Source organism: Carlito syrichta, unplaced genomic scaffold (genome assembly GCF_000164805.1).
Source record: "Carlito syrichta isolate Samal-C Ts95f unplaced genomic scaffold, Tarsius_syrichta-2.0.1 Scaffold311768, whole genome shotgun sequence".
NCBI lineage: Eukaryota > Metazoa > Chordata > Mammalia > Primates > Tarsiidae > Carlito > Carlito syrichta.
The window spans coordinates 739,848-760,723 of NW_007255864.1; the positions used below are offsets into that span (position 1 = coordinate 739,848).

Here is a 20,876-nt window from a genome sequence, read left to right on the forward strand (position 1 = left end):
TGAGGGCAGCTGTGTCTATTAATGAGCCTTATTCCATTTTATGGTATTTTGATAGGAGAAGCACTGCCTTGATAATATGGATACACTCAGAAAGTCATTTAGCTTGTAGTATTGAATTCTCTTAAAGGAATGCTTGAATTTTTTTAATTATTGTTTTATTATTTTTAAATACTTGCCTTATTTGAATGTTTAGCAGTACTCCCCTCCCTTCCTACTTATATATTGTGTGATAAAATTTTGCTTGCCTATAGGAGTTTAAAAATTTTCCATGTGAAATACTGACTTAAACATACATGTAACTTACATAACTGTTAATAATAAGTCTGATTTAATAAATGGTTCATTTTAAAAGTTCATGGGTGTTGCTCTTTGAATAAAATTTTTCTGATAGCTTAGCAAATGCTATAGACTCTAAATACATAAATAGTAAACAAAATTAAAAAAAAAACTTAAGTTATATAATTTCTCTTAATTGTATTAATCCATTTTGTCTGGTATGTAAGATAGCTTTTATGTCATTTTATTCTGAAGTCACAAAATCTGTATTTCTCAACTGCTTGTGGTCTTAAAACCTCAACTTGTCATCTAATTTTAGCATACCTTGATTTCAGTTTAACTGTTTTTGAATGTATGTTTTGCAATGATAAGATGAGTTAATGTTCATACAGTCCAATTCAAGTAGGGGGAAGCACCATTAATATCAGATTACTTAAAGAAAAGACCAAATGAGGTTTGGGGTGACTTGATGGTGAAAGTGACTACAATCTCCAGCCTTGCCTGTATCTACTAATTTTCCATTTCTTTCTATCAAGGGGTAGGTTCTGTTCTTATGTTTTTGAACCTGGGTGTCCCTGAAACTTGATTTGCCAATTAGCATGTGGCAAAAATGACATTGAGCCAGTTCTATGCCTAGACCTCAAGAAGAAGCATCGATTCTCTCTTGCTCTTGCAAACTTGCCTCTGCCAAGGAAACAAGCCCAGACTAGCTTGCTGAAGATCAGAAATCTTACGGAGGAGAGGCATCCCAGGTGGGCTGTCTGAGACCAGCCAAGCCCAAATTTTACTGCTGGCTGAATGCAGGCATATGAACAAAGCCTGGCTGAGATTAACCTAGCCCAGCCCAGTCAATGACCCATAAATTTATGTGCAAAAGTAAATGCTTGTTGTCTAACACCTGAGTTTTGGGGTGGGTTATTTTATGCAACATTATTGTGACAATAGTTACTACATGAGGTCACTTGGAAACTTGATAATTTGGGGGTTATTTAGGCAGACTACTCATGACCTGTAATCTTTGTAGGTGGGAATATTGAAGAAAGTTTGATTGTAGCAATTTCGTTTTGACTTAAACATTTCCTGTTGATTTTAATAAACAAAAAATTTGATCTGTTCCTTTGGGTAGCAGTTTAGGACAAGAGATTAGATAGCCATTTGAGGTTCCCTTCCAACCTCATGAAAATGTGTATTGTCAAATTTATCTCAAAATATGGTGCAGTTTAAAGTCTGTCTTCCTGAGTGTACTTATGGTCAAAAGGTAGCAATTAGTATATATTTTTTATAAAGCTCAACTGTGGCCAGATGAACATAAATAAGGGTACTGGTGCTGAAGCAGTTAAGGATGATACAAAAGGAAACTGGTGAAGATTTCTTTCTTTTTTCTTTCTTCCTTCCTTCCTTCCTTCCTGTCTTTCTTTCTTTCTTTTTTGAGAAAGCAGTGTTTATTTATTGAGAGGACAGAAAAACTCCCACAGTGGGAGGGGACCCGAAGGGATTGCCAGATTTCTTAATAATAGAAGTAGGCATGTTAATCAGTATAACCCAGTCATATGAAAACACAATAGTTACGATAGGTCTTTTTAAAAGAACATTTCTAGAAAATACAAAAGTTCTACAGACTGAAGAAGCCAGATATGTAGTGTCCGTTTTAAAATTAAAATAACCTTTAAGTCTAAATATTCAGCTTAACTTGCTGAGGGAATTTTGGAACAGCTTATTCAGTATTTAGTTTTAATACCCTAAGAAGAATGAAAGTTACTTGGTAATGACTATCTTCTTCTTCTTGAATTATTTTACTGTTCAACAATGCCATGCAGAAGAGTAGACTCAGAGAAAAATGAGTTGTATGCCGTGGCGGAACAATTGGCTTCACTTGTTTTGGTCGAAGTCACCCACTTACCTCCATGTTACCAATCCCACGGAAGCTTTGTAGCCCTTAGTCTATTTTGTCTGCATTCTGTGGTTATCCTACTCCCCTAAAGCTTTCAATTCGTTTGGACTTTGTGGCACTGTTTCTTCGTTTTCTCCTCCCTCATAATGGTCAGAATGAACAGAGGGAAATACGTAGCAGTAGTGGTGTTTGGGATGAAATGCAGTCACTGTGAAGGAAGGGAGTTTTTCTGTATCTTTTCTTAAGTAAAACGCATTCATAAGCTTCAGATTTGTAAGGCATTTTAAGCTACCACCCCTGCTTTTCATAACTTGTCATCAGCCTGGACAAACGAGATGACTTCCAAAGCGTTTTTATATTCTGTAAATAATGAGACACCTTCCTCTGGTTCCACTTTTAGAAAGCCCTGCCCTTTTGTATTTTTTTTTTGGGAGGGGGTTGGGGGTTTTTTGAGTTGGAGTCTCTCACTCTGTCGCCTAGACTAGAGTGCAGTGGCCGCTCCTGGCCACCGCAGCCTCGACCTGCTGGGCTCCAGCGATCCTTCCACCTCAGCCTTCCAAGTAGCTGGAACTACAGGCCCGTGCTACCATGCCCAGCTAATTTTTTGTTTATTGTAGAGATGAGGTCTTGTCAAGTTGCCCAGGCGGGAGCCCTGCCCTTTTGTTAACAGCCACCTCACATCTGTATTTTCATGAAGTCTTCTCTGATTGCCACAACTGGAGTCCGTATTCCTTTTGAATGTCTCTGATTCTTTTATTATAGGCTTTCCTCAAGTGACAATCATACCGTTTTACATCACAGTATTTGAGTTTGCCAAATAAATTATTCACAAGACAGCTAGGACGTTGTCTTAAATAGACAACTCACAATATCTCTTATCACAAACAGGTTCAGAAATATCCCTCTTTCTGTTCTGTCCACTGGGGCTCTTAAAATTATTTCTTCCTAAGCACTGCTCCTGTTTAAACATTTTTCTCCACTAATCTCAGTAACACAGTTGATGTAAAACGAATCCTAATTTCATCAAAACTCTGTATGTATTTTAATACATTGAAAGGATAGAAATGACTCTTGTAGCCGAAAGGTGAAAATTGTTTCTGAAGTCATTTCTTAAGGCAGAGAGCAAAACTGAGCAAGTGCTTTAGTTTAACGGAAGTTCTCAAAACCCAGCTTTAACTTTGCCCTTAGTAAACATACTGCTGCTGTTTATTTCTTCATTTTCACTCCACTACATTTATCTTGACTCCAGCTTTTTTTAAAAAACCGGTTTCCTAAACTGAAGCTAGTATAAAATAAATTATTTAAAGCTCCTAAACAGTTAAAGAATTATTTTTAGAATTAATTATCTCTGTAATATCCACTTAGTTAAAAATGCAAATAAACTAATGCAAGATATTAATCATGCAGTATCAGAATTTAAAGGTGGCTTTGTGCATTGAACTAATGAAATGTAATATCAAATTAGGGTATCTTTAAGTGGTGCCATATAACTTATAATTCATTAAAATCTTCATACTGAAGCCTAACAGAATGCATAGGAGCCTTGTAATACCAACTGTTTTTTATCTGCTTTATTCATTTCTGTACTAAGAACAAATTTGTTTATGTTCCCCATGACTTGGCTCTAGAATGCATCCGTGATCCCTGGTGCTTTTCAAGCCTCACAACCAGGCTCTGAATAAAGAATGAATACCAGCCTTGAATGAGCATTTCAGACACTCTTTTTTTAGAGGCAGTCATCAATACCTTTTTCTCATTATTGTAAGGCCAGCTGCTCTTTTTTTCTTTTTTTTTGGAAAAAATTTTTTAACATAACTGAGCATGTACTGAGGTCATCTTTCAGTGGCTTCTTTTCTGTGTGTTTGTTTAATGGTAATGATTTTGAGTATTTTATAGTATCTATGTAAATGTGATCCTTGTGCATGTACGTATATGTTATACTCCGACTTTTTGATAAATGTCTTATTTATCCATCCTCCCTTTAGGCTAGCTTTTTCAATAATACTCTTTTATATAGGACACAGATGTCTACAGGAGTAATAAAATTCCCTGTCTACCTTTCTGGCCTAGAAACTATATAAAAGACACAAAAGTCATTAAATCACACTATGTCTTCTATTGTAACCACTTCCAGTATTACTTAAGGTGTTTGTTTCATTCTTACCTATGAAAGCCATGAAGTGTTGCTTTCTAACGTCAATGAAAATCTGTAGGAACTTCTTGTCTAGATCATTCCAGATGAAGGAGCACATCTCCTATTTTTAATGGTTTGTTTTTATTATTTATTTATTTTTTGTTGTTGTTGTTGAGTTGGAATCTCACTCTGTCGCCCAGACTGGAGTGCAGTGGCCGCTCCTGGCCACCGTAGCCTTGCCTGCTGGGCTCCAGCAATCCTTCCACCTCAGCCTTCAAGTAGCTGGAACTACAGGCACGCGCTACCACGCCCGGCTAATTTTTGATTTATTGTAGAGATGAGGTCTTGCCAAGTTGCCCAGGTGGGTCTCAAACCCACGGGCTCAGGCAATCCACTCACCTCAGCCTCCCAAAGGCGTGGGATTACAGGCTGAGCCACTGAGCCCGGTGTTTTTATTTTTGTGTTTCTTTTTATTATGTACTTATATTTCTTTTCCTTTATTCAACATCAGCATTTTAATGCCTGCAGAATTTTGAGACTCTGTGTATTGAAGCCATAACAGTGAATAGACAGAGCCCTACTTTTTGAGTATATAGATAAAATAACAAAGAACAATGGATGTGATATCAGGGAAGCTCATAGCAGACAGACCAATCCTAGTCTAGGAAGTCAGGAAAGGCCTCTGAGAGAAAATAGAATTGAAAGTTTGAGGTGGAACTAGACAGATAAAGGTTGAAGTGAGAGGGAAAGTCTCTCAAGCAAAGAAGTAGGTATGTGAATGTCTGGGAGTGCTTGGTACAATGCAGCAAGCAGTGGGATAGCTAGAAACACATTAGAAAGGTCAACAGGAACACACTTTTAGCTTTGTTTTTGGGATTTGGTTAATTTTCCACAGCTTTTTGACAGTAGGAACCATATAAGGAGTTTGCATTTTATTTTATGGGTAATAAAATTGGTGAAGTGACATACCAGTATAGCATTTTGGAATGATAACTGGTGGCTACAGAATAGTTACTGAATTTTTGAGACGTCAGCTTGGAGGTCAAGCCACCAGTCAAGCTCTAAGACCAGGTAGTATAAATGACAGCTGATAGTTATGGTGGCGGCAGAGGAGGCAGATAATGAGATAGATCAAGAGATATTTAGGATGTGGAATATACCAGACTTGGTAATTAGAAAGGAAGAAGTCAAGGGTGGCTTCCAGCATCCTGGCTTCCAGGAGGAACACGTTTTGGAGAATGTATGACACAGTGTGGGACATAAAGCAGGGAGGGAGGATCACTGACATGGTTGTGGGGGAAGGGATTTTTTTATTTGTGGAAGGAAATCTCATATGCAGGAACGAGAGAAGGAGGAGGGCGAGCAGTTAACTTTGAAGGTCTGGTGCCCAAAACATAAGATAATGGCATCTATTTTTTATTTGAGGTAGATGATAACACTGCTCTGGGTGATTGAGGAACAGGAGGCGTGTCAGCAGTTTTTAAAAAAGTACAGATGGTTTGAAGCAGCCATTGTGAAAAATGGGAGCGTTTTCCAGGGAAATAGGAAATTATCATACAGTATTACCATTGTTGAGGCTGGTGACCATGAACTTACAGGGGGTCAATATACTATGTGTGATTTTTTTTTTTTCTAGCAGTCTGAAAATAATTGCCAGAAACAGACAGTTGAATTAATCATAGCAGGGGGTTTGAATGGGAGGGAAGGACTGTATCAAGGGAAGATTGACCATCTTCCTTAATATCTTAATCCCATGATTAAATCCCCATGTTGAAATTCTCATCTTTTTTGCTGTACTGCTGGTCTGATCTCCTTTTCTCATTAAATACATTCACAGGCCTCCTGGATTGTCAGATCATCCAGCTTCCTGTGTTTTTAAGATTTCATTTTGCTCCCCTAGACTCAACATCATCTTGGTTTTCTTTCTACTTACATTTATTGTGCAGTCCCTCCTTTTTTTCCCATTACACCTGCAGAATGTCTGCCGTATTCCCATTTTAACATGTTCGGCTACTCTTTATTCTGTTATCTTTTAAATCTAGAAATCGTACTTCTAAGGATTCTGTCAAAGATAATTCTGCCATGAAAGTTATGCAATTTGAAAACAAGAAGCAGGAAAGACATTTGACTTTTTCTCTGTCCCTTTCATGTCTGAGTTATCTCATCTGCCTCATTTACTCTGTGGGCAGGAATTCTTTTTCTTTTGAAGACAGTTCCCTCTGCTCAAAAAAAAGTAAAGACTCATGCTTGAGTCTATTAATTGTGTTTTCTAAAGTATATTAAAATTAGGTTAGATGGTTAGGTTTGATTTTTTGTTTGGTTAATTTTCTACAGCAGTTTCGGCAATAAAATTTTGCCCTTAGCCCAGCCATCTCAGAAATGTCTACCATGACCGACTCATTCCTTTTGTTTGGTTGTTTATTCTTTTCTATTGTGAAACATGCATACAGAAAAGCGCATACTATTTTCAGCTTAGTAACCTATCACAGTGTAACCACCATCCAGGTCTAGAAACAGAATATTGCCGTTGCTCCAGAAGCCCCTCTTGTGCCACCTCCTAGTCACCACCCTTTTTCCAACTCCAACCCCAAGGGTACCCACTATCCTGATTCCAGGCCATCACTTCTTTGCTTCTGTCTAGACTTTTGCCATCTCAGCTTGTGTTTTCCAATACTTAGTTTAGTTTGCCTACATTGTGGACTTAGATAAATGAATCTTTCGGTGTGTGCTTTGTTTGGTGTGTGCTTTTTTGGTCTGACTTCTCTTAAATCATTTTTCTGGTGAGACTCAGCTATGTTGTTACATGTAACTGCTTTGTTTTCATTGTTTTGTAGTTGTCCATGGTACAAATATACCACAACTTATCCATTCTACTGTTGATGAATATTTTAATGTGCACTTTGGGGCTTTTACAAATAATACTGCTATGAATATTTTTGCATGTGTTTCTTGTTCTTGTGCAGGCACTTCTGTTAAATGTATCTCTAGAGGTGGACTTATTCATAGTATATGCAAACTTTCATCTTTAGTAAATAATGCCAAACTGCTTCCCAAATAACTTGTACCAATCTATACTCCCACCAATAGAAATTCCTGAAAATTCCTATTGCTCTACATCCTTGCCACTCTCTGGTATTATTCTGTTTAATTTTTGGCATTCTAGCAGATGTGTGGCAATATCCTATTGTGATTTAAATTTTCTTATTATTGGTTACTAATAAAATTGAGCACCTTTTAATGTGTTTATTTAGCCATATTTTCTCCCTTTCTATGGCTTTCTATTTCTCACCTTAATACTAATTAAATGTAACTCATGTCATCAATTTTTTATTATTAATGTTTTTGTGTCCTGTTTAAAAAATACTTCTTTATAACATGTTTGTAGACATTTCTCCTATGTTGTCTTCTGGAGACTGTTGTTTTACCTCTCACATTCAGATCTATAATCCATCTGGAATTAATTTTTGTGTGTGTGGTTGTGAGGCAGGGGTTAAGTTTCATTTTGTTCTTATGTGAATATCCAATTAAGACAGCATCATTCACTGTAAAGATTGTCCTTTCCTCACTACTGTGAAGGGCTAATTTATTAAGAATACAGGCCAGGCACAGTGGCTCAAAGCTATAATCCCGGCGCTTTGAGAGGCCGAGATAATGGGATTGTCTGAGCCCACAGGTTCGAAAACAGGCTTGGTGAGACCTCATTTCTACAATAAATCAAAAAATTAGCTTCATGTGGTAGTGTATACCTGTAGTTCCGGCTACTTAAGGGTAAGGCGGAAAAGTCTCCTGAGCCCAGCAGGTCGACACTGGGGTGGCTGTGAGTGTGCCACTGCATTCAATGTACATATGCTATTTATGTTGACATATGACTATATAATATGACTGTATAATGGTGGCAGTATAGATACACATAAATACATGAGTCGTTTTATAGACTTTAGTCTGTTCCATTGTTCTATCCAGTATAACAGTTTTTTTAACTGTTAAAGCCTTACAGTGAGTGTTGATATCCAAAAAGCAAGGCTTGTTGTTTTTCTTCAATAATATATTTACTATTCTTGGCTCTTTCCCTTTCTATATACATTTTAGAATCAGATGAGCAGCTAACAGATTGGACATTCAAAGACGGTCATAGCTATATTGGCCTTGGTAAGTGGGAACCCATTATATAGCCTTTATTTCTGCCACTGTGGCCACTCTGTTCATGTTTCCTCATGCAAGTTTTCTTGGCGTTAGTATAGCAGACCTATTTCAACTGAGCATTTAAATGTATCTAGAACTCTCTAATGAACAGGTCTGCAATCAGGTGCTCAGCTGTATCTCCTCTTCCACAGCGAAAAATAAGGGTCTCATTGTAAGCTACCAAATAAGCCTTTATACTTAGTCTTTAACTGCTTGTTAACAGTCCTCACTTTGCCATTGTCCCTCTGCAGAGCATCATAGTAACTTAACAATAACCAGCCAACCCCACTGTCCTTGTAGGCACTACTTTTTCCATTTCATTCAAAAGCCTGAAAAATTACAAGGGCATTCTCCTCATCAGGATGTTTTTCTAGGTTGCCATTGGAGAAAGGTTTGGCAGTTTGGCTACTACCCTATGCCAGGAACTATTCATGCCCCACATACCCTCAGGATGACATCCTCTTTGTCCATCAGGTTCTGAGGAAGCCAGTCCAAAACTCTATCCAAACACTTACGTTTTCTGACTACTTCTGCCACCTCTGATAATAGTTTTTGTCCTTGGAGATATATTTGCCAAGAAAAGATTAGATGTGTATGAGATTTACTGGAAGGAATGCCTATGAAGGAAAGAGGGGAGGAGGACCAGAGAAGGTATGTGTAAACCCTCAGATTGCAAAGGAAAGAGGGAAAAAAGGAGGACTGGTTGGAAAGTGTCTTAGACTGCAGTGCTATTCGAAGAAAGTTTTGGCCAGGCCTACAGGGAGTCATCAAGCAAAAGTTACCTGTTATAGGATGAACCAGAATTACTAACCTTGCTGTGCTCAATCATTGGTTGCTAGTAGCATAAGGTAAGCTTGGCCTTGGCATAAATTTGGTGGTAGATCCAGAAGACCAGTAGCCGGGGCCATCGGTCAACTGTGCTTCCCTCACAGGAAATAAGAATGGTGCATTTTCATAGCTACCACAGATTTCTTTGGCATCTTTGTCAAAAATGAAATTACTGCATGAGTGTGGGCTTGTGTCTGTGCTCTATACTGTCCCATTGGTTTATTTGTCAGTCCTCTGCCAACACTACAGTTTTGGCTACTGGTACATTTTGTAAGTCTTGGATTCAGGAACTATAAACTCTCTAATTTGTTCTTTTCTAAGATGGCTTCAGATATTTTAGGTTCTTTGTATTCTCATGTGAACTTTGCAATAAGCTTAATTTGTCTAAAAAAAATTCTGGGATATTGACTGGAATTACATTGAATCTATAGCTTAACTTGGAGAAGTATTGACAGCCTAACAACATTGAGTCCTCCAATCAGTGAGCATGGTTTATCTAAGTTCTTTTAAATTCTTCTTAGCATTATTTTGTAGTGTTCAGTGTAGAGATTTTGTATGTCTTCTGTTAATTTTTTTCTAAAGTATTTTATGTTTTTGACAGTACAGTATTTACGTTTTATAATTTCACTTTCTGTTGTTTGCTGTTAGTATGGAGAAGTACAATTGATTTCTGTGTATTGACTTTGTGTCCTGCAAACTTGCTAAAGTCACTAATTAGTTGTTTCGTAGATTGTGTATTTATATAGAAATTGTAATGTAAACCATCATGCCATCTGTGAATTTAGACATTGTACTTCATTTCTGATCTGCCTACCTTTCATTTCTTTTTCTTGTTTTATTGCCCTGGCTGAGACTTCCAGTGCAATATTGAATAGGAGTAGTTAGAGCTGTTGTCCTTGCTTTGACCCCATCTTTAGTGGGGAAACATTCTGTATTTCACCATTAAGTATACTGTTAGCTGTAGAATTTTTGTAGATGCCCTTTATCAGATTGAAGAAGTTATCTTCCAGTCTATATTTGTTGAAAGTCGTTACCTTGATTTGTAGTTGAATTTTATCAGATGATTTTCTGTATCTATGCTTTTTCTCCTTTATTTTATTAATATGATGGATTACATTGATTTTTAATCATTAAATCAGCCTTGCTTTTCTAGAATTAGTCCTTGCTTGATCATGATTCTCTATCGGGTTTTATTTGCTAATGTTTTGTTGAAGATTTTTATATTGCTGTTCAGAAGAAATAGTTTTCTTTTTGGAATGTCTTTGTTATAGTTTCCTTTTGGTATTATATTGGCTTCATAACAGTGTGTTCCTATCTTGTTTGTGAGAGTTTATGTAAGATTGGTTTTATTTCTTTTTTAAATGATTGATAGAATTTACCAGTGAAACCATCTGGGTTTGAGTTTTCCTTGTGTGGTGGTTTTTAATAAAAGATTAAACTTATTTAATAGGCATCAGATTATACAAATTTCTAGTTGTGTCTGCTTCATCCAAATTGTTGAATTTATTGGCATAAAGTTATTCATAATATGTCATTATTGTCCTTTTAATGTCTGTAGATTCTAACAAGATATTATGGGTTTCTTTTTATCATTCTTGAAATCCAAAGGGGTTCTTGAATCTGTGGCTTTATGTCTTTCATTAGTTTGGGACCATTCTGTCATTATCTTTCTAAAAAGTTCTCTGTCCTGTTTTCTTTCTATTCCTCCTGAAATTCAGTTACCTGCATGTTAGACTAGCCCACTGTCTCCTCTTTGTTTCTTCATCTTTGTTCTATATTTCCCATCTTTTTGTCTATCTGTATTTCATTTGGATATTGTCTTCTGACCTCTTTTGGAATGTTAATCGGTGTCTAATCTGCTGTTGTACACATTGACTGAATTCCTAATTTCTGTAATATATTGATCATTCCTAGAATTTCCCATTTTTAAAATGGTCCCAATTCTCTGTCAAAAATTTAATCTTTTATCTCCTTGGTCAAAATAAGGATAGCTGTTTTATAGCCTATCTCTGATAATTCCATTATCTGAGGCCCCTATTCAGTAAGACTGAATTACAGTCCTTTCAAGGCCTATTACTTCTGATTCAGCCTTACTCCTAGAGTACACTTTAAGGTCTCACAATGAATTGAAGAGGTTCACCTGTCCTTCTCTATGGCTAGTTCCACACTCCAGTTCTTGTCCTCCTAGCGCAATGAGGCTTTCAGAAGAACTGATTGTTTTCTCAATGATCCTCTCAGGAATCATTAAATTTATCCAGGAAAAGAGTACCCTAAATACTGAGCCATCAAACACCCCCAAATCTTGGCTTGGTAATTCTTTATTATCTGGATATCTCTCAGGTAGTTTCAAGTGTATGCCTATAATATATATATATATTTTACCAGATTTTCTAATTATCCTCAGCAAGAGGGTAAATTGAAATTACTTAGTCTACCATTATCAGAAGAGATTAGCCAGCCTGTATATCAACAAAAAGGAAATAAATGTGAAGCCCAATTTTGGCACATATAAAAAGTAAATATTAATAGCCAAACATTTTTTCTATCATGAGTGCAATTTACACAAAATGCACAATTTCCAAATTTTGACTGAGTTCTTTTCTTTAAACCCACAGTTAAGCTGTTTGTTGCATGCAGCTGCATTTAAAGACATGTCAAAGCAGAAAAAGAACTGAACAATCCAGGTTATTTTTAACTAACAATGCAAAGTGTTCAAAAGAATAGTTACAGAGGCTTATATAAGAGGAGACAGTGCACCCTGGAGCATTTTGAGGAATAAGAAAAAGCAAGTGTCAGAACTATGAAATGGCTTCCAATTTACTGCTTGGGGACTTATGCTATTTGAAGTCAAACACCTTGCAAAACTTCATCATAAATCAAAATTCTCCAGCAGCACTTTATTTGAAGCATTCTGGCTTAAGGGAGGGCAAGTGTGTTTGAAACATATTTATGCTTCAATTCTATTTCAAAACTTTGTAGTGACTATAGAATTTTTGTTGATTATGAACGATATCCTGACACGTATCACTGATAATACTTCTGCTAGAGGGTAGAGACTGTGTCTTTCTCATCTTTGTACTCCAAGATCTTGGTGCATGTTTGTTAAAATAAAATATTAGTCCTCTAGAATTCTTAAGAAATACATCACTTTGGATAAAGAATTCTTTAGAAATAAGCCTCCTCCTTTTAAGTTACTATCATTACCTCCACCACCAGGCACTTTTCTAAGTAGGTTACATTCTTTTCTCTCTTTTGATCCTTTTAACAATAGAATGAGGTAGGGAATAGTTTTACTTCCATTTTGCAGGGAAGAGCAGAGGTTTAGAGAAGTTGTGATGTGATTCCTGTCTCACAGCTTATATGGAGAAAGGTCTGGATTTGAATCCAGGTCCTTCATACTCCACAGTGTATGTCTGAAATCAGTGTTATTACTGAAAGCAACTATGAATTTCTCTACCTATAAAAAGAGACTATTCTGGACATCATTCCCATTTTTAAAATGCTATTCTTATACCACTTACTAGAATGTATTATAAGTATTTGTTTACATTACTATCTCCTATTAGACTGAAAATCTTAAGGACTGTATTTTGTTCGTTTTTGTGTTCCCAGCCCTTAGTATAGGAGGATAGCTCATAGGCGGCCTCAATATCCATTAAAATAATGAGAGAATGAATGTCATTATTACCAGAATGTTTCCGTGAAGTGCTAAAAATATAGAAACAGAAATAACTGTAGGTGATACAGATTACTGTGTGCATGAAGTAAATGGGGTTTCCATCCTTACACTTGAACCTTGCTTTCTTTGAGGAACATTCCAGGTGTCATTTTTCTTTTTTGCTCACTTATTTCATACATGCAGCTAATATTTACTAATAGTTATCATGAGACCATTTATGTGCCTGCAAAGATAAGGAACTCTTGGATCTGAAGTAGCTTACAATCACTTCATAAAGAACTGAAGCTAGTACAACTGTGCCTCCTTTCGGAAGGGTGCTGTTTTGTTTTGTTTTTTCTCCCTCCCAGCCAGATTCATTAGAAATCAGACACTGAAACACCCTTACTATTGGGAATTTTCTGACTCTAAACAGAATGCTCTTCTTACTGTTTTATTTATGTTGATTTGTCAGCATAATTGATGCCACATAAATACAGTGAATAGCAGATACTCTGGTTAGTCTTTATTCTCTTCAGTTCATTTGCACTTAGTTCATGAAGTGAAGGGGAAGAGCCTCTCACTTGCCCAGTGCTTACCATAACTGACTGGTCATCAATCAGGACCACCAGTAGAACTTTTAGGAATTTCTCCATCATTATTTCATTAAATATTTCTTATTCCCTGTTCTCTGTCTCTCTTCTTCTGGGATTGCAGTTACACGTTTGCTAGATAACTTGATGCCATCTCACAGATCTTAGATGCTCTGCTGTGATCTGCCTTCTCCCTCCCTCCCTCCCCAAACATACTCCTTTATTTGTGTTTCTGTTTGGGACAATTTCTGTTGCTCTGTCTTCAAAGTTCATTGATTCTTTGGCTGTGTTGAGTCTGCTTCCGTTAAAGCCATTCTACAACTCTGTTGCCAGACTATTTCTAGCATTTCCATTTCACTTTTTTATAATTTTCTTCTCTGCTGACATTCTCCTGTTCATGCATCTTGTCTACTTTTCTACTAGAGCCTTTAACATAGTAATTATTGTTGATTTAAAATTCCCTTATAGTTCCAACAGGAATAGATACTGTCTGGTCATCTTTGCAGTTCTGATAAATGTGAAACAGTATCTCTCTAGTCATCATTTTTTTCATGTTTTTTGACCATTTAAGTTTCCTCATCTTATTGTCTGTTAATATCTTTGCCAATTTTTAACAAGGATATTTGCCTTTTTATTGATTTATATTATACAATAAAAGGAATAATATGAATTTCTACTCCCAATCTGTATCTTACCTTTTATTTTCATTTTTATGTTGGGGTTTCACTCTGACACCCAGGCTGGTGCAGTGGAACAGTCATGCTCACCACAGCCTCCCAAGTGGCTGGGACTACAGGCACACACCATTACATCTGACGATTTTTTTTTTTAATTTTGTAAAGACAAAGTCTCACTATATTGCTCAGGCTGGTCTTGAACTCCTGGGCTCAAGCAATTCTCCCACCTCAGCCTCCCAAAGTGCAGGAATTACAGGTGAGGGCCACTATGCCTGACTTGTAACTTGCCTTTTCTCTTTGAGTATGACAAACTTTACTACACAGAAATTTAACATTTTAGTATTTAAATTTAATATTATTTTTCTTTATGGCTTATACTTTTTATATCTGGTTAAAAACATCATTCTGTACCCTGAGGTAATAAATATATTTTCATATGATTTCTTCTGAAAGATTTAAAAGTTAGCTTTTTCACATTAACCATCTGAAATTTATTTTTGCTTAGGATATGGTCTAGGGAATCTAATATAATTTTTCTTTATGAATAAAAAACTATTCTATAGTCCTTCTTATTCTCTCTGAATTGTAATGCCACCTGTCCTATGTCGCACTCCCATGTGTGAATGAGTTGGTATATTATTCCTTCTTTACGGCAATAATGCATTTCCCTAACTATTATAGATTTCTAAATGTTGATTTCTGGTAGACCAAGTTCCTTTTGATTCTTAAAAAAATTTTGGCTATTCTTGGTCTTTTATTCTTCCAAATGAATTTAAGGACCAATTTATCAAATATCATGAATACCTTTTTTGAGATTTTGATTGGAATTGCCTAGATTGCTATCTGTGCATATATTGTACAGGTAGAATATGACAACAATTTTCAGGAACACGTCAAGTCTCTCACAAGGACTTCCTTTCCACATTTAGATAGCATTATCAAGGTCACCTCTACATTTTGCAGCTTAGCCAGCAACCAGCTAGGGAGCCCATTGTTAGGCCTCTCCAGTCTCTATTATTCATTGGAACCTTCTGTCCTACCCATCCCTACTCAGCTATAACTATGGATTACCACACTCTCCACTGCTGTCCACTCCCTCTTTGTCCATGTCAATCCTCTACCTTATGCACAGGGCAGCAGTGATGGTGGACAACGGTAATTCTGTATTTCCTAGAGAGGAGACTGGTACCATATGTGGCTGGTTCATGGTAGTGTTCATGAAGATGGTATACTTGATGTCTGTGTTCTTGCTTTTCATCTTTAACAATTCTGGGATAATAATAGAAAGCATTCCAACTTAGCATCCTGTTTACAGTTAGATTATTATTGGATACCTTATCTTTTTAGTTACAGGTAAAGGTATCTTTTAAATTATCTTTTCCAAATGTTGATACATAATATTTTCCCAAACAATTCTAATAGCTTGTGGAGTATATTGGGTTTTCTAGGAAGATATTGTAAAAATCTTTGGAAACAGGTAGAATGTCTTGTTAAACTTGGCATTTCTGGCATGAACAAAAGGACAAAGAAATTGTCAATAAATGTTTTGTGGAATGGATGGCAACCATATATGATTAAAAAGTTAAAAATATTTTGATTAAAAAATTGACCATATTATAGTGATTCTGTACCTTTGAAAGCTTGGGACTGAGAGAAAGCTTTTTGAATGTTTTTTTAAAAAGTCTATTCGTTTCACGTGAAAGGTCTAAGATGCAAAGGAGAGGTAGGATGCAAGTGACTGCAGGAAAATATCCACATCAGAGAGGAAAGCATTCCAAATCAGGGCCAGCCACAAAACCACCATTTCCCAGAGGACAAAGGACAAATGGGAGGGTTCAGGGAGAAGGAAGCAGCTGCTAAGGAACAGACCATACAAGCAAGAGAGATCTTTGTTGTCCCGTGGGAGGTTCCAGTCTCCTCCTCAGGTAGGGACCTGCCAACTTCCTCTGCCTCTTCTACTTCTTGAGCAAAGGTAAAGACCTTGATGAACTCTACCCTTCATCCACCTGTTCCTACTGTTTTCCTGGACAGTCCACCCACATCAGCTCCATGCTGAATGTGTTTGGGGTCATGACTGATAACTTGCACTGTGCTACTCATAGTCCCCTGTTGCCGAGAGGGACTCTTGGGAGACAGTCCTCCATGGCTCTTGCATTCCGACAAGACCTTGACCACTCTTTGTCTGGGTCATTTCTCAGTGCTGTTTTTGCAACCTTGAGGGAGGAGATAATATTTCTTTCCAGGGCAAAGAATAAATATGCTTGTTTACTGCTATAAAACAGCAGGTACCCAAAACTCAGTGTTAGTGTCTTGTAACACAAACCACCGTGTACACTGGTCCATCTACATCTAGGTCCATTCACATCACCTGGGGGAATTGAAGCTCAAGAAACCACTGCACACATCTGACACTCTGGTTGCTACTTTTACCTAAGTCATAAAGTCTTTCACTTCTTACCCAGGTGTCTCAGGGCTTCTGTCAGCATCCACGAAACTAGCTTGCAAGTAGGATGAAATCTCAGACCCTTCATAGTTCTGACAGACTCTAGACTCCACCCATAGCTGTCTCATTAATCTGGTTGTCTGGGGTTTGCCTGGAACTATCCATCAGATATGATTGAATTTTCCTTTTTTGCTATCAGACTCTCTACATCAGCCCTGGAATATTATGAAAATTGAGCATATCTTACAGGGACCTTACTCTCATACCCAAGGTTTGGGTCTCTAAACCCAGTCCAGAACGAAACACTTTCTTGCTTGGAAACATGGCCATATTAAATCCTTCTTTCTGTAGTTAATAAAAGATGACAGCCAGTATCAGAATTGGAACTCATTATAGGGTCTAGACCTCAGGGGACTCCTGTGTACTTCGCTGGAAACTTAACATCTGCTTTTTCTCCCTTCTCCTGCTTTCTCCCTTAAACACCCAAATAAGTCCATTAACTTTTTTTCTTAATGTCTTATTTGGAAATAATTTTAAACTTAAAGAAAAGTTGTAAGAATAAGAATAGTACAAAGAACCACCCATATACCCCCCAATACAAGTTTACCTGTTACTTACTTTTTACCACATTTTATTTGTTCTACTCTATATGTGTGTTCGTGTGTATACTTTTTGAAGGAACAATTTGAGACTAAGTTGTATACATTTAGGCTATTCATTTTTGTGTATAAGCTTGCACTTGAGAACTACATTTTCCCAAACTCCATTCTGCCTGAAGGTCTATGTACTCGGAATATTTTTGACAACTTAAAGAATGTGATAGTTGAGAGTTTGGGCACCTAGTATTTCTCCAATAAAACAACTGTGTTCACCTCATAGGAATATTATACAATTTTATGTCATAGTTTCACATGAACATAATGTTACTGTATTCAAAGCATGGTTTACAGAGGTATCATGAAAATTGTTTTATTCCATTTCTTCCTTAGTATAGGATATAATTTAAAGTTTTATGTTTTCTGCAGTTATTTGGAATGTTTGATTTTAAAATATTAGTCATTTTCTCAAGGATCTTATATATGTTGGTGACATGGTCTGTGTTAGAAAACTACAACAAAGGAATTTTGACTGATTGTCTCACATTGGAAACACTGGCAAATGCTAATACTACAACATACTAATTATGGCTTTAGTTGCTGCACGTGGTACCAGTCTTATATGTAAAAAAAAAGAAAAGTAACTTAAGGAAATGGTACAAGTGAACTGGTTGATAACAGATTAATTTTTTAATCATGTGAGATTCTGTGCACATGATCTTGGCATCACTGTGATGCCAGGTAAATAAGACAGAAAATATCCTCTGAATATTTTAATGGAAAAATCGTAAATTCAGGAATAATATTAGTGGTGGTTTATACATCATTAAAATATTTCATTATTGGCCAGTGATGATTTATAACACTGAAACCTAAATAGAGATGTGCAGAAATTGTAGCCAGTTTACAAACTTGCCTATGAAAGTTTAGAAACTTAGTGCCAGATCCACACTAATTCCAGTTAGTTTAAGGAAAAAGAAGAGCCGATTTTAATTAGGATTGAAGTTTCCTACTGTGACTTGTGCTTAAACCAGAGAAAGAGAGTGTCAAGTTGACATAAAAGGACATAGAGTCTATCTTCCTAAAAAAATAGAACCAGCAACTTATCATAATTCTGCATTGTGGAAAGGCAAGTAATAAATGATTCTATCAAAATTTCAGCTAACTTTAACACACTTTCTGAATTACTTTGTTATAGCAAAAGCTGGAAGGCATTTTCTAAATTACATGACACCCATATGTCCTCCACCTATCTCAAGAAATGTATACTAGTCAATACAGTCGAAGCTACTTCTTGTCTTCTTGCCAGTTGTAATTACTACCATGAATTTAGTGTGTTTATTATGTCATTGCATTTATTTATATTTTTATTACATGTTGTGTGTGTGTGTGTGTGTGTGTGTGTATTTCAGGAAATTGTGTGTATGTGTGTGTCCCTAGGAAATATATTGCATCATTGTGAATAGCTTTCAAACTGTATTCGTGGTATTCCACATATTTTTCTGCGGCCTGCTTTTTTCTGTGAGTTTCATCTGTGATGACCTGTGTGACTGTTCATTCCCTCTCACTGCCAGAGGAGTATTCCAGGGTGGGAATAGACTATAACTGATGTATTTATTCTCTTGTTGACATTTATTGGGTTGAACCATAGGGAATTTCTGTTTTCCTCAGAAAAGATGATTAGCTCTCTAACATTCTAGTGTGTTCATGAACAATGCGACTTCCATGAAAGGTGGCCCTCATGACTTAGATATTCCAAGAACAGTGACAGGATGTACGACTCCAAGGAGGCTTTTTAGAAATGTGGTTCCAGAAGTACACTTCTGAGAACCAGAGTGGCACAGATAACTCTGACTGAGGGACAGGCTAAGGACATTGGCCTCACTCCTATAAGTGTCTAACAGCTACAACAGGGAAGAATAAACTCAAAGATTGGAATCTTCTAACAGGAGATGGTTCTCATGAGTACCTCTGGTGAGTTCTTTAAGATTCACCTTGTCTCTACTGCAGGAAAGATTATAATACAGCAATCATGCTGTGATACAGTAGGGAAAGGGATGGGGATGCAACTAAGAAAGAAGAAAGAGTAAAGAAAAGGCTTGAACCCAAGGGAGCTACATGGGAGAAACTTATCCTGCCTCTCTTTTGATAGGGGAAGGACTTCTGAATAGCAGCTAAACATAAACCAAAGCAAATGAATAAACCATAACAAAAGGATGAGAGTCTGGAGGAAGGGGTGGATATGCCAGGGAAAGCAGCTCTTGGGTTTTATCACCAGGGGGGAGAAAACCATTGAAGATAATCATTAGAAGAAGACATTTAATACTTTTTTTAAGAGTTGAGGAAACATCCATTCAGATTCTTGAAAATATTGAGAACATAATCACAACTCTGCAAATATATATACATAGAACACTTCAATATGTCTAAATAACTCTAGATCATAGGATTATCACTTTTCCCCTACAGATTGATATGCATTTTCTGCATAAAAAACATTTATTTCAAGAACAGTATTTACAACTAAAAACCATATCTTAGAGTTTTCTCTAAAGAATCACACTGATGCTGGGTTAGAATCACCAGCCAGGGCCAGTGTGGAGGGGGAAGGAAGGGAAGAAACACACACACACACACACACACACACACACACACACACACACACACACACAGTATATATGTGCATACATGAGCGGGGGGGGGCAAAAAAATCAGAATTGTTTTTTGGAGTTCTAGGAACTCATCGGCATCAATGTTCCAGCTAGCATTGTTGTGAGAGGCTGTGTTTGGCTTCAGTGAATTTTGGGGGGGGGAATTCTTTCAACATGTTTGCCCATTTCATGATGGGTGATTTACAAGTGCACCTGCCCACACAGCACTGAGTGTTCACCAGTTTTTGATTTTAAAAAAACAGCATGACCCCTGTGCCCCACTCTCCCTATTCACCCAATCTCGCCTTCAGTGACTTTTTTTTTTGTTTCCCTGAATGAAAAAAGTCCTCAAAGAGAAACATTTTGCCGACGTGAAAGAGGACAAACAAAAATGGCAGAAGCACTAAAAGACATGAAAACTGATGAATTCAAAACTGTTTTGAGCAGTGGAAAAGCGTCTCAATAGGTGTATTGCATCCAACGGAGAGTACTTTGAAGTTGACTGAAGTTTAAACACGTCAGAATAAATACACAATTTTTATAAATGAATTCTGGGGTTTTTGGACCCCTCCTCGCATATATATATGCTATACAGAGAGACTTTGCTTTTAATATCTTCCATTCTCTCCTAGAATACATTTCTGTCCTCATTTCCAAGGCTCTTTCTATCTCTTCCCACCCCACATGTCCCCTACTGTGCTGGGCAGTTCTGCACCCACTGACATCATGATGTCCTACCCATTTCTGGCTTCCCTGAGCAGAAAGCAATGCTTCATCCCATCTCATCAACAAAACTGCCATTCCTCTTTCATATCCACAGTGGGTTTATTACATCCTATCAGTACACTAACAAACTAATCACCAAAATGTTTTATCACTAGTAATTTATTACCTATTGGATCTTTATCAGGAGATTTAGAGACCAGAAAGGCTTAAGCCAAAGGATTGAT

The 20,876-nt window shown here is 37.0% G+C and overlaps 1 protein-coding gene and 1 long non-coding RNA gene across 2 annotated transcripts in view; one reads left to right on the forward strand and one right to left on the reverse strand.

The window, feature by feature from the left end:
• WASF1 (WAS protein family member 1) overlaps nt 1-354 on the forward strand; it is a 59,804-nt gene extending 59,450 nt beyond the window's left edge. The window contains exon 11 of the mRNA XM_021718054.1: nt 95-354. The gene's annotated coding sequence lies outside the window, so the exon portion shown is untranslated. The remainder of the gene's footprint in view (nt 1-94) is intronic.
• LOC110596625 overlaps nt 1-356 on the reverse strand; it is a 702-nt gene extending 346 nt beyond the window's left edge. Inside the window, exon 1 of the long non-coding RNA XR_002482593.1 lies at nt 200-356. This is a non-coding gene — a long non-coding RNA (uncharacterized LOC110596625). The remainder of the gene's footprint in view (nt 1-199) is intronic.
• Nucleotides 357-20,876: the final 20,520 nt, after the last annotated feature.